We start from the raw sequence: 13,013 nt of genomic DNA, 5'->3' as shown, positions 1-13,013 counted from the left end.
AGTGTCACAGGAATGGTTCAAAACATAGACAGTAGGAAGAGTCAGTCTACTTGTACTTAAGTCGGCATTGTGCTTTTGGTATTTAATTCCGGTGCAATTTCTGTGTTTCATCGTCAATAAGAAGGTCCAAGGGATACAGTAAACCAGGAGTGAAGCATCGGAATCTATAACTAGTTTTGCGGGGACGGTTCAAACCATAGTCAGTAAGATGAGTCAGTTTTCTTGTACGTAATTCGGGATTGTGCATTTTCTATTTAATTCCGATGCAATTTCTGTGTTTCATCGTCAATAAGAAGGTCCAAGGGATACAGTAAACCCGAAGTGAAGCATCGGAATCAATAACTAGTGTCACAGGAATGATTCAAAACATAGTCAGTAAGAAGAGTCAGTCTTCTTGTACTTAAGTCATCATTGTGCATTTTCTATTAATTTCTGATTCTTTTTCTGTGTTTCATCGTCATTAAGAAGGTCCAAGGGATACTGTAAACCTGGAGTGAAGCATCGGAATCTATAACTAGTGTCACAGGAATGGTTCAAAGCACAGACAGTAAGAAGAGTTAGACTTCTTTTACTTATGTCGGCATTGTGCGTTTTTTATTTAATTCCGATGCAATTTCTGTGTTTCATCGTCAATAAGAAGGTCCAAGGGATACAGTAAAACTTGAGTGAAGCATCAGAGTCTATAACTAGTGTCACAGGAATGGTTCAAAACATAGACAGTAAGAAGAGTCAGTCTTCTTGTACTTAATTTGGCATTGCGCCTTTTGTATTTAATTCCTATGCAATTTCTGTGTTTCATCGACAATAAGAAGGTCAGAGGGATACAGTAAACCTGATATGAAGCATCGTAATCTATAACTAGTGTCACAGGAATGGTTCAAAACATAGTCAGTAAGAAAAGTCAGTCTTCTTGTACTTAAGTCGGTATTGTGCCTTTTGTATTAAATTCCGATGCAATTTCTGTGGTTCATCGTCAATAAGACGGTCCAAGGGATACAGTAAACCTGAAGTGAAGGATCGATATCTAAAACTAGTATCACAGGAATTGGTCAAAACATAGACAGTAAGCAGAGTCAGTCTTCCCGTACTTAAGTCGGAATAGTGATTTTTATTTAATTCGGATGCAATATCTGTGTTTCATCGTTAATGAGAAGGTCCAAGGGATACAGTAAGCCTAGAGTGAAGCATCGGATTCTATAACTAGTGTCACAGGAATGGTTCAAACATAGACAGTAAAATGAGTCAGTCTTCTTGTACTTAAGTCGGCATTGTGCCTTTTGTATTTAATTCCGATGCAATTTCTGTGTTTCATCGCCAATAAGAAGGTCCAAGGGACACAGTAAACCTGAAGTGAAGCACTAGAATCTATAACTAGTGTCACAGAAATGGTTCAAATCATAGTCAGTAAGAAGAGTCAGTCTTCTTGTACTTAAGTCGGCATTGTGCTTTTTGTATTTAATTCCGATTCAATTTCTGTGTTTCATCGTCACTAAGAAGGTCGGTGGGATATAGTAATCCTGAAGTTATGCATCGGAATTTATTACTAGTGTCACAGGAATGGTTCATAACATAGTCAGTAAGAAGAGTCAGCCTTCTTGTACGTAAGTCGGCATTGTGAATTTTGTGTTTAATTCCGATACAATTTCTGTCTTTCATCGTCAATAAGAATGTCAGAGGGATACGGTAATCCTGAAGTAAAGCATCGGAATCTATGACTAGTGTTACAGGAATGGTTCAAAACCTAGTCAGTAAGAAGAGTCAGTCTTCTTGTACTTAAGTCGGTATTGTGCCTTTTGTATTTAATTCCGATGCAATTTCTGTGTTTCATCGTCAATAAGAAGGTCCAAGGGATACAGTAAACCTGAGGTGAAGCATCGAAATCTATGACTAGTGTCACAGGAATGGTGCAAAACATAGACAGTAGGAAGAGTCAGTCTTCTTGTACGTAAGTCGGCATTGTGATATTTCTATTTAATTAAGCTGCAATTTCTGTGTTTCATCGTCAATAAGAAGGTCCAAGCGATACCGTAAACCTGGAGTGAAGCATCGGAATCTATAACTAGTGTCACAGGGACGGTTCAAACCAAAGACAGTAAGATGAGTCAGTATTCTTGTACTTAATTCGGCATTGTGCATTGTCTATTTAATTCCGATCCAATCTCTGTGTTTCATCGTCAATAAGAAGGTCCAAGGGATACAGTAAACCCGAAGTGAAGCATCGTAATCTATAACTAGTGTCACAGGAATGGTTCAAAACACAGTCAGTAAGAAGAGTCAGTCTTCTTGTACTTAAGTCGGTATTGTGCCTTTTGTATTTAATTCCGATGCAATTTCTGTGTTTCATCGTCAATAAGAAGGTCCAAGGGATACAGTAAACCTGAGGTGAAGCATCGGAATCTATGACTAGTGTCACAGGAATGGTTCAAAGCATACACAGTAGGAAGAGTCAGTCTTCTTGTACATATGTCGGCATTGTGCCTTTTGTATTTAATTCCGATGCAATTTCTGTGTTTCATCGTCAATAAGAAGGTCAGAGGTATACAGGAAACCTGGAGTGAAGCATCGGAATCTATAACTAGTGTCACAGGAATGGTTCAAAACATAGACAGTAAGATGTGTCAGTCTTCTTGTACTTATGTCGGCATTGTGCCTTTTGTATTTAATTCCGATGCAATTTATGTGTTTCAACGTCAATGAGAAGGTCCAAGGGATACAGTAAACCTGAAGTGAAGGATCGATATCTAAAACGAGTATCACAGGAATTGGTCAAACATAGACAGTAAGCAGAGTCAGTCTTCTCGTACTTAAGTCGGCATAGTGATTTTTATTTAATTCGGATGCAATATCTGTGTTTCATCGTTAATGAGAAGGTCCAAGGGATACAGTAAACCTAGAGTGAAGCATCGGATTCTATAACTAGTGTCACAGGAATGGTTCAAACATAGACGGTAAAATGAGTCAGTCTTCTTGTACTTAAGTCGGCATTGTGCAATTTGTATTTAATTCCGATTCTATTTCTGTGTTTCATCGTCACTAAGAAGGTCGGTGGGATATAGTAATCCTGAAGTTATGCATCGGAATTCATTACAAGTGTCACAGGAATGGTTCAAAGCATAGTCAGTAAGAAGAGTCAGCCTTCTTGTACGTAAGTCGGCATTGTGAATTTTGTGTTTAATTCCGATACAATTTCTGTGTTTCATCGTCAATAAGAATGTCAGAGGGATACAGTAATCCTGAAGTAAAGCATCGGAATCTATGACTAGTGTCACAGGAATGGTTCAAAACATAGTCAGTAAGAAGAGTCAGTCTTCTTGTACTTAAGTCGGTATTGTGTCTTTTGTATTTAATTTCGATGCAAATTCTGTGTTTCATCGTCAATAAGAAGGTCCAAGGGATACAGTAAACCTGAAGTGAAGCATCGAAATCTAAAACTAGTATCACAGGAATTGTTCAAAACATAGACAGCAAGCAGAGTCAGTCTTCTCGTACTTAAGTCGGCATTGTGATTTTTATTTAATTCGGATGGAATTTCTGTGTTTTATCGTCAATAAGAAGGTCCAAGGGATACAGTAAACCTAGAGTGAAGCATCGGAATCTATATCTAGTGTCACAGGAATGGTTCAAAATATAGACAGTAAGAAGAGTCAGTCTTTTTGTACTTAATTCGGCATTGTGCCTTTTGTATTTAATTCCGACGCAATTTCTGTGTTTCATCGTCAATAAGAACGTCAGAGGGATACAGAAAATCTGAAGTGAAGCATCGGAATATATAACTAGTGTCACAGGAATGGTTCAAAACATAGACAGTAAGAAGAGTCAGGCTTCTTGTACTTAAGTCGGCATTGTGCCTTTATTATTTATTTCCGATGAAATTTCTGTGTTTCATCGACAATATGAAGGTCTAAGGGATACAGTAAACCTGGAGTGAAGCATTAGAATCTTTAACTAGTGTCACAGGAATGGTTCAAATCATAGTCAGTAAGAAGAGTCAGTCTTCTTGTACGTTAGTCGGCATTGTGAATTTTGTATTCAATTCCGATACAATTTCTGTGTTTCATCGTCAATAAGAAGTTCAGAGGGATACAGTTATCCTGAAGTAAAGCATCGGAATCTATGACCAGTGTCACAGGAATGGTTCAAAACATAGTCAGTAAGAAGAGTCAGTCTTCATGTACTTAAGTCAGTATTGTGCCTTTTGTATTTAAATCCGATTCAGTTTCTGTGTTTCATCGTCAGAAAGAAGGTCCAAGGGATACAGTAAACCTGAAGTGAAGCATCGGAATCCATGACTAGTGTCACAGGAATGGTTCAAAACATAGACAGTAGGAAGAGTCAGTCTACTTGTACTTAAGTCGGCATTGTGCTTTTGGTATTTAATTCCGGTGCAATTTCTGTGTTTCATCGTCAATAAGAAGGTCCAAGGGATACAGTAAACCAGGAGTGAAGCATCGGAATCTATAACTAGTTTTACGGGGACGGTTCAAACCATAGTCAGTAAGATGAGTCAGTTTTCTTGTACGTAATTCGGGATTGTGCATTTTCTATTTAATTCCGATGCAATTTCTGTGTTTCATCGTCAATAAGAAGGTCCAAGGGATACAGTAAACCCGAAGTGAAGCATCGGAATCAATAACTAGTGTCACAGGAATGATTCAAAACATAGTCAGTAAGAAGAGTCAGTCTTCTTGTACTTAAGTCATCATTGTGCATTTTCTATTAATTTCTGATTCTTTTTCTGTGTTTCATCGTCATTAAGAAGGTCCAAGGGATACTGTAAACCTGGAGTGAAGCATCGGAATCTATAACTAGTGTCACAGGAATGGTTCAAAGCACAGGCAGTAAGAAGAGTTAGACTTCTTTTACTTATGTCGGCATTGTGCGTTTTGTATTTAATTCCGATGCAATTTCTGTGTTTCATCGTCAATAAGAAGGTCCAAGGGATACAGTAAAACTTGAGTGAAGCATCAGAGTCTATAACTAGTGTCACAGGAATGGTTCAAAACATAGACAGTAAGAAGAGTCAGTCTTCTTGTACTTAATTTGGCATTGCGCCTTTTGTATTTAATTCCTATGCAATTTGTGTGTTTCATCGTCAATAAGAAGGTCAGAGGGATACAGTAAACCTGATATGAAGCATCGTAATCTATAACTAGTGTCACAGGAATGGTTCAAAACATAGTCAGTAAGAAAAGTCAGTCTTCTTGTACTTAAGTCGGTATTGTGCCTTTTGTATTAAATTCCGATGCAATTTCTGTGGTTCATCGTCAATAAGACGGTCCAAGGGATACAGTAAACCTGAAGTGAAGGATCGATATCTAAAACTAGTATCACAGAAATTGGTCAAAACATAGACAGTAAGCAGAGTCAGTCTTCCCGTACTTAAGTCGGAATAGTGATTTTTATTTAATTCGGATGCAATATCTGTGTTTCATCGTTAATGAGAAGGTCCAAGGGATACAGTAAGCCTAGAGTGAAGCATCGGATTCTATAACTAGTGTCACAGGAATGGTTCAAAACACAGTCAGTAAGAAGAGTCAGTCTTCTTGTACTTAAGTCGGTATTGTGCCTTTTGTATTTAATTCCGATGCAATTTCTGTGTTTCATCGTCAATAAGAAGGTCCAAGGGATACAGTAAACCTGAGGTGAAGCATCGGAATCTATGACTAGTGTCACAGGAATGGTTCAAAGCATACACAGTAGGAAGAGTCAGTCTTCTTGTACTTAAGTCGGCACTGTGCCTTTTGTATTTAATTCCGATGCAATTTCTGTGTTTCATCGTCAATAAGAATGTCCAAGGGATACAGTAAACCATGAGTGAAGCATCAGAGTCTATAACTAGTGTCACAGGAATGGTTCAAAACATAGACAGTAAGAAGAGTCGGTCTTCTTGTACTTAATTCGGCATTGTGCCTTTTGTATTTAATTCCAATGCAATTTCTGTGTTTCATCGTCAATAAGCAGGTCAGAGGGATTCAGTAAACCTGATATGAAGCATCGTAATCTATAACTAGTGTCACAGGAATGGTTCAAAACATAGTCAGTAAGAAGAGTCTGTCTTCTTGTCCCTAAGTCGTCATTGTGCCTTTTGTATTTAATTCCGATGCAATTTCTGTGTTTCATCGTCAATAACAAGGTCCAAGGTATACAGTAAACCTGAAGTGAAGCATCGAAATCTAAAACTAGTATGACAGGAATTATTCAAAACATAGACAGTAAGCAGAGTCAGTCTTCTCGTACTGAAGTCGGCATTGAGATTTTTATTTTATTCGGATGCAATTTCTGTGTTTCATCGTCAATAAAAAGGTACAAGGGATACAGTAAACCTAGAGTAAAGCATCGGAATCTATATCTAGTGTCACAGGAATGGTTCAAAACATAGACAGTAAGAAGAGTCAGTCTTCTTGTACTTAAGTCGGCATTGTGCATTTTGTATATAATTCCGATGTAATTTCTGTGTTTTATCGTCAATATGAAGGTAAGAGGGATACAGTAAACATGAATTGAAGCATCGGAATCTATAACTAGTGTTACAGGAATGGTTCAAAACCTAGTCAGTAAGAAGAGTCAGTCTTCTTGTACTTAAGTCGGTATTGTGCCTTTTGTATTTAATTCCGATGCAATTTCTGTGTTTCATCGTCAATAAGAAGGTCCAAGGGATACAGTAAACCTGAGGTGAAGCATCGAAATCTATGACTAGTGTCACAGGAATGGTGCAAAACATAGACAGTAGGAAGAGTCAGTCTTCTTGTACGTAAGTCGGCATTGTGATATTTCTATTTAATTAAGCTGCAATTTCTGTGTTTCATCGTCAATAAGAAGGTCCAAGCGATACCGTAAACCTGGAGTGAAGCATCGGAATCTATAACTAGTGTCACAGGGACGGTTCAAACCAAAGACAGTAAGATGAGTCAGTATTCTTGTACTTAATTCGGCATTGTGCATTGTCTATTTAATTCCGATCCAATCTCTGTGTTTCATCGTCAATAAGAAGGTCGAAGGGATACAGTAAACCCGAAGTGAAGCATCGTAATCTATAACTAGTGTCACAGGAATGGTTCAAAACACAGTCAGTAAGAAGAGTCAGTCTTCTTGTACTTAAGTCGGTATTGTGCCTTTTGTATTTAATTCCGATGCAATTTCTGTGTTTCATCGTCAATAAGAAGGTCCAAGGGATACAGTAAACCTGAGGTGAAGCATCGGAATCTATGACTAGTGTCACAGGAATGGTTCAAAGCATACACAGTAGGAAGAGTCAGTCTTCTTGTACTTAAGTCGGCACTGTGCCTTTTGTATTTAATTCCGATGCAATTTCTGTGTTTCATCGTCAATAAGAATGTCCAAGGGATACAGTAAACCATGAGTGAAGCATCAGAGTCTATAACTAGTGTCACAGGAATGGTTCAAAACATAGACAGTAAGAAGAGTCGGTCTTCTTGTACTTAATTCGGCATTGTGCCTTTTGTATTTAATTCCAATGCAATTTCTGTGTTTCATCGTCAATAAGCAGGTCAGAGGGATTCAGTAAACCTGATATGAAGCATCGTAATCTATAACTAGTGTCACAGGAATGGTTCAAAACATAGTCAGTAAGAAGAGTCTTTCTTCTTGTCCCTAAGTCGTCATTGTGCCTTTTGTATTTAATTCCGATGCAATTTCTGTGTTTCATCGTCAATAACAAGGTCCAAGGTATACAGTAAACCTGAAGTGAAGCATCGAAATCTAAAACTAGTATGACAGGAATTATTCAAAACATAGACAGTAAGCAGAGTCAGTCTTCTCGTACTGAAGTCGGCATTGAGATTTTTATTTTATTCGGATGCAATTTCTGTGTTTCATCGTCAATAAAAAGGTACAAGGGATACAGTAAACCTAGAGTAAAGCATCGGAATCTATATCTAGTGTCACAGGAATGGTTCAAAACATAGACAGTAAGAAGAGTCAGTCTTCTTGTACTTAAGTCGGCATTGTGCATTTTGTATATAATTCCGATGTAATTTCTGTGTTTTATCGTCAATATGAAGGTCAGAGGGATACAGTAAACATGAATTGAAGCATCGGAATCTATAACTAGTGTCACAGGAATGGTTCAAAACATAGTCAGTAAGAAGAGTCAGTCCTCTTGTACTTACGTCGGCATTGTGCCTTTTGTATTTAATTCCGATGCAATCTCTGTGTTTCACCGTCAATATGAAGGTCTAAGGGATACAGTAAACCTGGCGTGAAGCATCGGATTCTATAACTAGTGTCACAGGAATGGTTCAAAACATAGACAGTAAAATGAGTCAGTCTTCTTGTACTTAAGTCGGTATTGTGCCTTTTGTATTTAATTCCGATGCAATAACTGTGTTTCATCGTCAATAAGAAGGTCCAAGGGACACCGTAAACCTGGAGTGAACCATCGGAATCTACGACTAGTGTCACAGGAATGATTCAAAACATAGACAGTAGGAAGAGTCAGTCTTTTTGTACTTAAGTCGGCATTGTGATTTTTGTATTTATTTCCGCCACAATTTCTGTGTTTCATCGTGAATAAGAAGGTCCAAGGGATACCGTAAACCGGGAGTGAAGCATCGGAATCTAAAACTAGTGTCACAGGGACGGTTCAAACCAAAGACAGTAAGATGAGTCAGTATTCTTGTACTTAATTCGGCATTGTGCAATTTCTATTTAATTCCGATGCAATATCTGTGTTTCATCGACAACAAGAAGGTCCAAGGGATACAGTAAACCCGAAGTGAAGCATCGTAATCTATAACTAGTGTCACAGGAATGGTTCAAAACATAGTCAGTAAGAAGAGTCAGTCTTCTTGTACTTAAGTCGGTATTGTGCCTTTTGTATTAAATTCCGATGCAATTTCTGCGTTTCATCGTCAATCAGAAGGTCCAAGGGAATCAGTTAACCTGAGGTGAAGCATCGGAATCTATGACTAGTGTCACAGGAATGGTTCAAAACGCAGACAGTAGGAAGAGTCAGTCTTCTTGTACTTAAGTCGGTATTGTGCCTTTCGTATTTAATTCCTAAGCAATTTCTGTGTTTCATCGTCAATAACAAGGTCCAAGGTATACAGTAAACCTGGAGTGAAGCATCAGAAACTATAACTAGTGTCACAGGAATGGTTCAAAACATAGACAGTAAGATGAGTCAGTCTTCTTGTACTTAAGTCGGCATTGTGCCTTTTGTATTTAATTCCGATGCAATTTCTGTGTTTCGTCGTCAATAAGAAGGTCAGAGGGATACAGTTATCCTGATATGAAGCATAGTAATCTATAACTAGTGTCACAGGAATAGTTCAAAACATAGTCAGTAAGAAGAGTCAGTCTTCTTGTACTTAAGTCGGAATTGTGCCTTTTGTATTTAATTCCGATGCAATTTCTGTGTTTCATCGTCAATAAGAAGGTCCAAGGTATACAGTAAACCTGGAGTGAAGCATCGGAATCTATAACTTGTGTCACAGGAATGGTACAAAACATAGACAGTAAGATGAGTCAGTCTTCTTGTACTTAAGTCGGCATTGTGCCTTTTGTATTTAATTCCGATGCAATTTCTGTGTTTCATCGTCAATAAGAAGGTCCAAGGGATACAGTAAACCTGTAGTGAAGCATCGGATTCTATAACTAGTGTCACAGGCATGGTTCAAAACATAGACAGTAAAATGAGTCAGTCTACTTGTACTTAAGTCGGCATTGTGCCTTTTGTATTTAATTCCGATGTAATTTCTGTGTTTTATAGTCAATCAGAAGGTCAGAGGGATACAGTAAACATGAAGTGAAGCATCGGAATCTATAACTAGTGTCACAGGAATGGTTCAAATCATAGTCAGTAACAAGAGTCAGTCTTCTTGTACTTAAGTCGGCATTGTGCCTTTTGTATTTCATTCCGATGCAATTCATGTGTCTCATCGTCACTAAGAAGGTCAGCGGGATATAGTAGTCCTGAAGTTAAGCATCGTAATCTATAACTAGTGTCACAGGAATGGTTCACAGCATAGTCAGTAAGAAGAGTCAGTCTTCTTGTAGTTAAGTCGGTATTGTGAATTCTATTTAATTCCGATGCAATTTCTGTGTTTCATCGTCAATAAGAAGGTCCAAGGGATACAGTAAACCTGAAGTGAAGCATCGGAATTTATAACTAGTGTCACAGGAATGGTTCAAAACATAGTCAGTAAGAGGAGTCAGTCTTCTTGTACGTAAGTCGGCATTGTGAATTTTGTATTTAATTCCGATACAATTTCTGTGTTTCATCGTCAATAAGAAGGTCAGAGGGATACAGTAATTCTGACGTAAAGCATCGGAATCTATGACCAGTGTCACAGGAATGGTTCAAGACATAGTCAGTAAAAAGAGTCAGTCTTCTTGTACTTAAGTCGGTATTGTGCCTTTTGTATTTAATTCCTATGCAATTTCTGTGTTTCATCGTCAATAAGAAGGTCCAAGGGATACAGTGAACCTGAAGTGAAGCATCGGAATCTATGACTAGTGTCACAGGAATGGTTCAAACATAGACAGTAGGAAGAGTCAGTCTACTTGTACATAAGTGGGCATTGTGCTTTTGGTATTTAATTCCGTTGCAATTTCTGTGTTTCTTCGTCAATAAGAAGGTCCAAGGGATACAGTTAACCAGGAGTCAAGCATCGGAATCTATAACTAGTGTCACAGGGACGGTTCAAACCATAGTCAGTAAGATGAGTCAGTATTCTTGTACTTAATTCGGCATTGTGCATTTTCTATTTAATTCCGATGCAATATCTGTGTTTCATCGTCAATAAGAAGGTCCAAGATATACAGTAAACCCGAAGTGAAGCATCGGAATCTATAACTAGTGTCACAGGAATGGTTCAAAACATAGTCAGTAAGAAGAGTCAGTCTTCTTGTACTTAAGTCATCATTGTGCATTTTCTATTTATTTCTGATGCTTTTTCTGTGTTTCATCGTCAATAAGAAGATCCAAGGGATACTGTAAACCTGGAGAGAAGCATCGGAATCTATAACTAGTGTCATAGGAATGGTTCAAAACACAGACAGAAAGAAGAGTCAGACTTCTTTTACTTAAGTCGGCATTGTGCCTTTTGTATTTAATTCCGATGCAATTTGTGTTTCATCGTCAATAAGAAGGTCCAAGGGATACAGTAAAACCTGAGTGAAGCATCAGAGTCTATAAGTAGTGTCACAGGAATGGTTCAAAACATAGACAGTAAGAAGAGTCAGTCTTCTTGTACTTAATTCGGCATTGTGCCTTTTGTATTTAATTCCGATGCAATTTCTGTGTTTCATCGTCAATACGAAGGTCAGAGGGATACAGTAAACCTGATATGAAGCATCGTAATCTAAAACTAGTGTCACAGGAATGGTTCAAAACTTAGTCAGTAAGAGTAGTCAGTCTTCTTGTACTTAAGTCGGTATTGTGCCTTTTGCATTTAATTCCGATGCAATTTCTGTGTTTCATCGTCAATAAGGAGGACCAAGGTATACAGTAAACGTGGAGTGAAGCATCGGAATCTATAAATAGTGTCGCAGAAATGGTTCAAAACATAGACAGTATGATGAGTCAGTCTTCTTGTACTTAAGTCGGCATTGTGCCTTTTGTATTTAATTCCGATGCAATTTCTGTGTTTCATCGTCAATAAGAAGGTCCAAGGGATACAGTAAACCTGAACTGAAGCATCGAAATCTAAAACTAGTTGCACAGGAATTGTTCAAAACATAGACAGTAAGCAGAGTCAGTCTTCTCGTACTTAGGTCGGCATTGTGATGTTTATTTAATTCGGATGCAATTTCTGTGTTTCATCGTCAATAAGAAGGTCCAAGGGATACAGTAAACCTAGAGTGAAGCATCGTAATCTATATCTAGTGTCACAGGAATGGTTCAAAACATAGACAGTAAGAAGAGTCTGTCTTCTTGTACTTAAGTCGGCATTGTGCCTTTTGTGTTTAATTCCGATGTAATTTCTGTATTTTATCGTCAATATGAAGGTCAGAGGGATACAGTAAACATGAAGTGAAGCATCGGAATCTATAACCAGTGTCACAGGAATGGTTCAAAGCATAGTCAGTAAGAAGAGTCAGTCTTCTTGTACTTACGTCGGCATTGTGCCTTTTGTATTTAATTCCGATGCAATTTCTGTGTTTCACCGTCATTATGAATGTCTAAGGAATACAGTAAACCTGGAGTGAAGCATCGGATTGCATAACTAGTGTCACAGGAATGGTTCAAAACATAGACAGTAAAATGAGTCAGTCTTCTTGTACTTAAGTCGGCATTGTGCCTTTTGCATTTAATTATGATGCAATTTCTGTGTTTCATCGCCAATAAGAAGGTCCAAGGTATTCAGTAAACCTGAAGTGAAGCATTAGAATCCATAACTAGTGTCACAGGAATGGTTCAAATCATAGTCAGTAAGAAGAGTCAGTCTTCTTGTACTTAAGTCGGCATTGTGCCTTTTGTATTTAATTTCAATGTAACTTCTGTGTTTTATAGTCAATAAGAAGGTCATAGGGATACAGTAAACATGAAGTGAAGCATCGGAATCTATAACTAGTGTCACAATAATGGTTCAAATCATAGTCAGTAAGAAGAGTCAGTCTTCTTGTACTTAAGTCGGCATTGTGAATTTTGTATTTAATTCCGATACAATTTCTGTGTTTCATCGTAAATAAGAAGGTCAGAGGGATACAGTAATATTGAAGTAAAGCATCGGAATCTATGACCAGTGTCACAGGAATGGTTCAAAACATAGTCAGTAAGAAGAGTTAGTCTTCTTGTACTTAAGTCGGTATTGTGCCTTTTGTATTTAATTCCGATGCAATTTCTGTGTTTCATCGTCAATAAGAAGGTCCAAGGGATACAGTAAATTTGAAGCGAAGCATCGGAATCTATGACTAGTGTCACAGGAATGGTTCAAAACATAGACAGTAGGAAGAGTCAGTCTACTTGTACTTAAGTCGGCATTGTGCTTTTGGTACTTAATTCCGATGCAATTTCTGTGTTTCATCGTCAATGAGAAGGTCCAAGGGAT

The sequence above is a fragment of the Schistocerca americana genome, chromosome X (assembly GCF_021461395.2).
Source record: "Schistocerca americana isolate TAMUIC-IGC-003095 chromosome X, iqSchAmer2.1, whole genome shotgun sequence".
NCBI lineage: Eukaryota > Metazoa > Arthropoda > Insecta > Orthoptera > Acrididae > Schistocerca > Schistocerca americana.
This window is presented reverse-complemented; position numbering follows the sequence as displayed.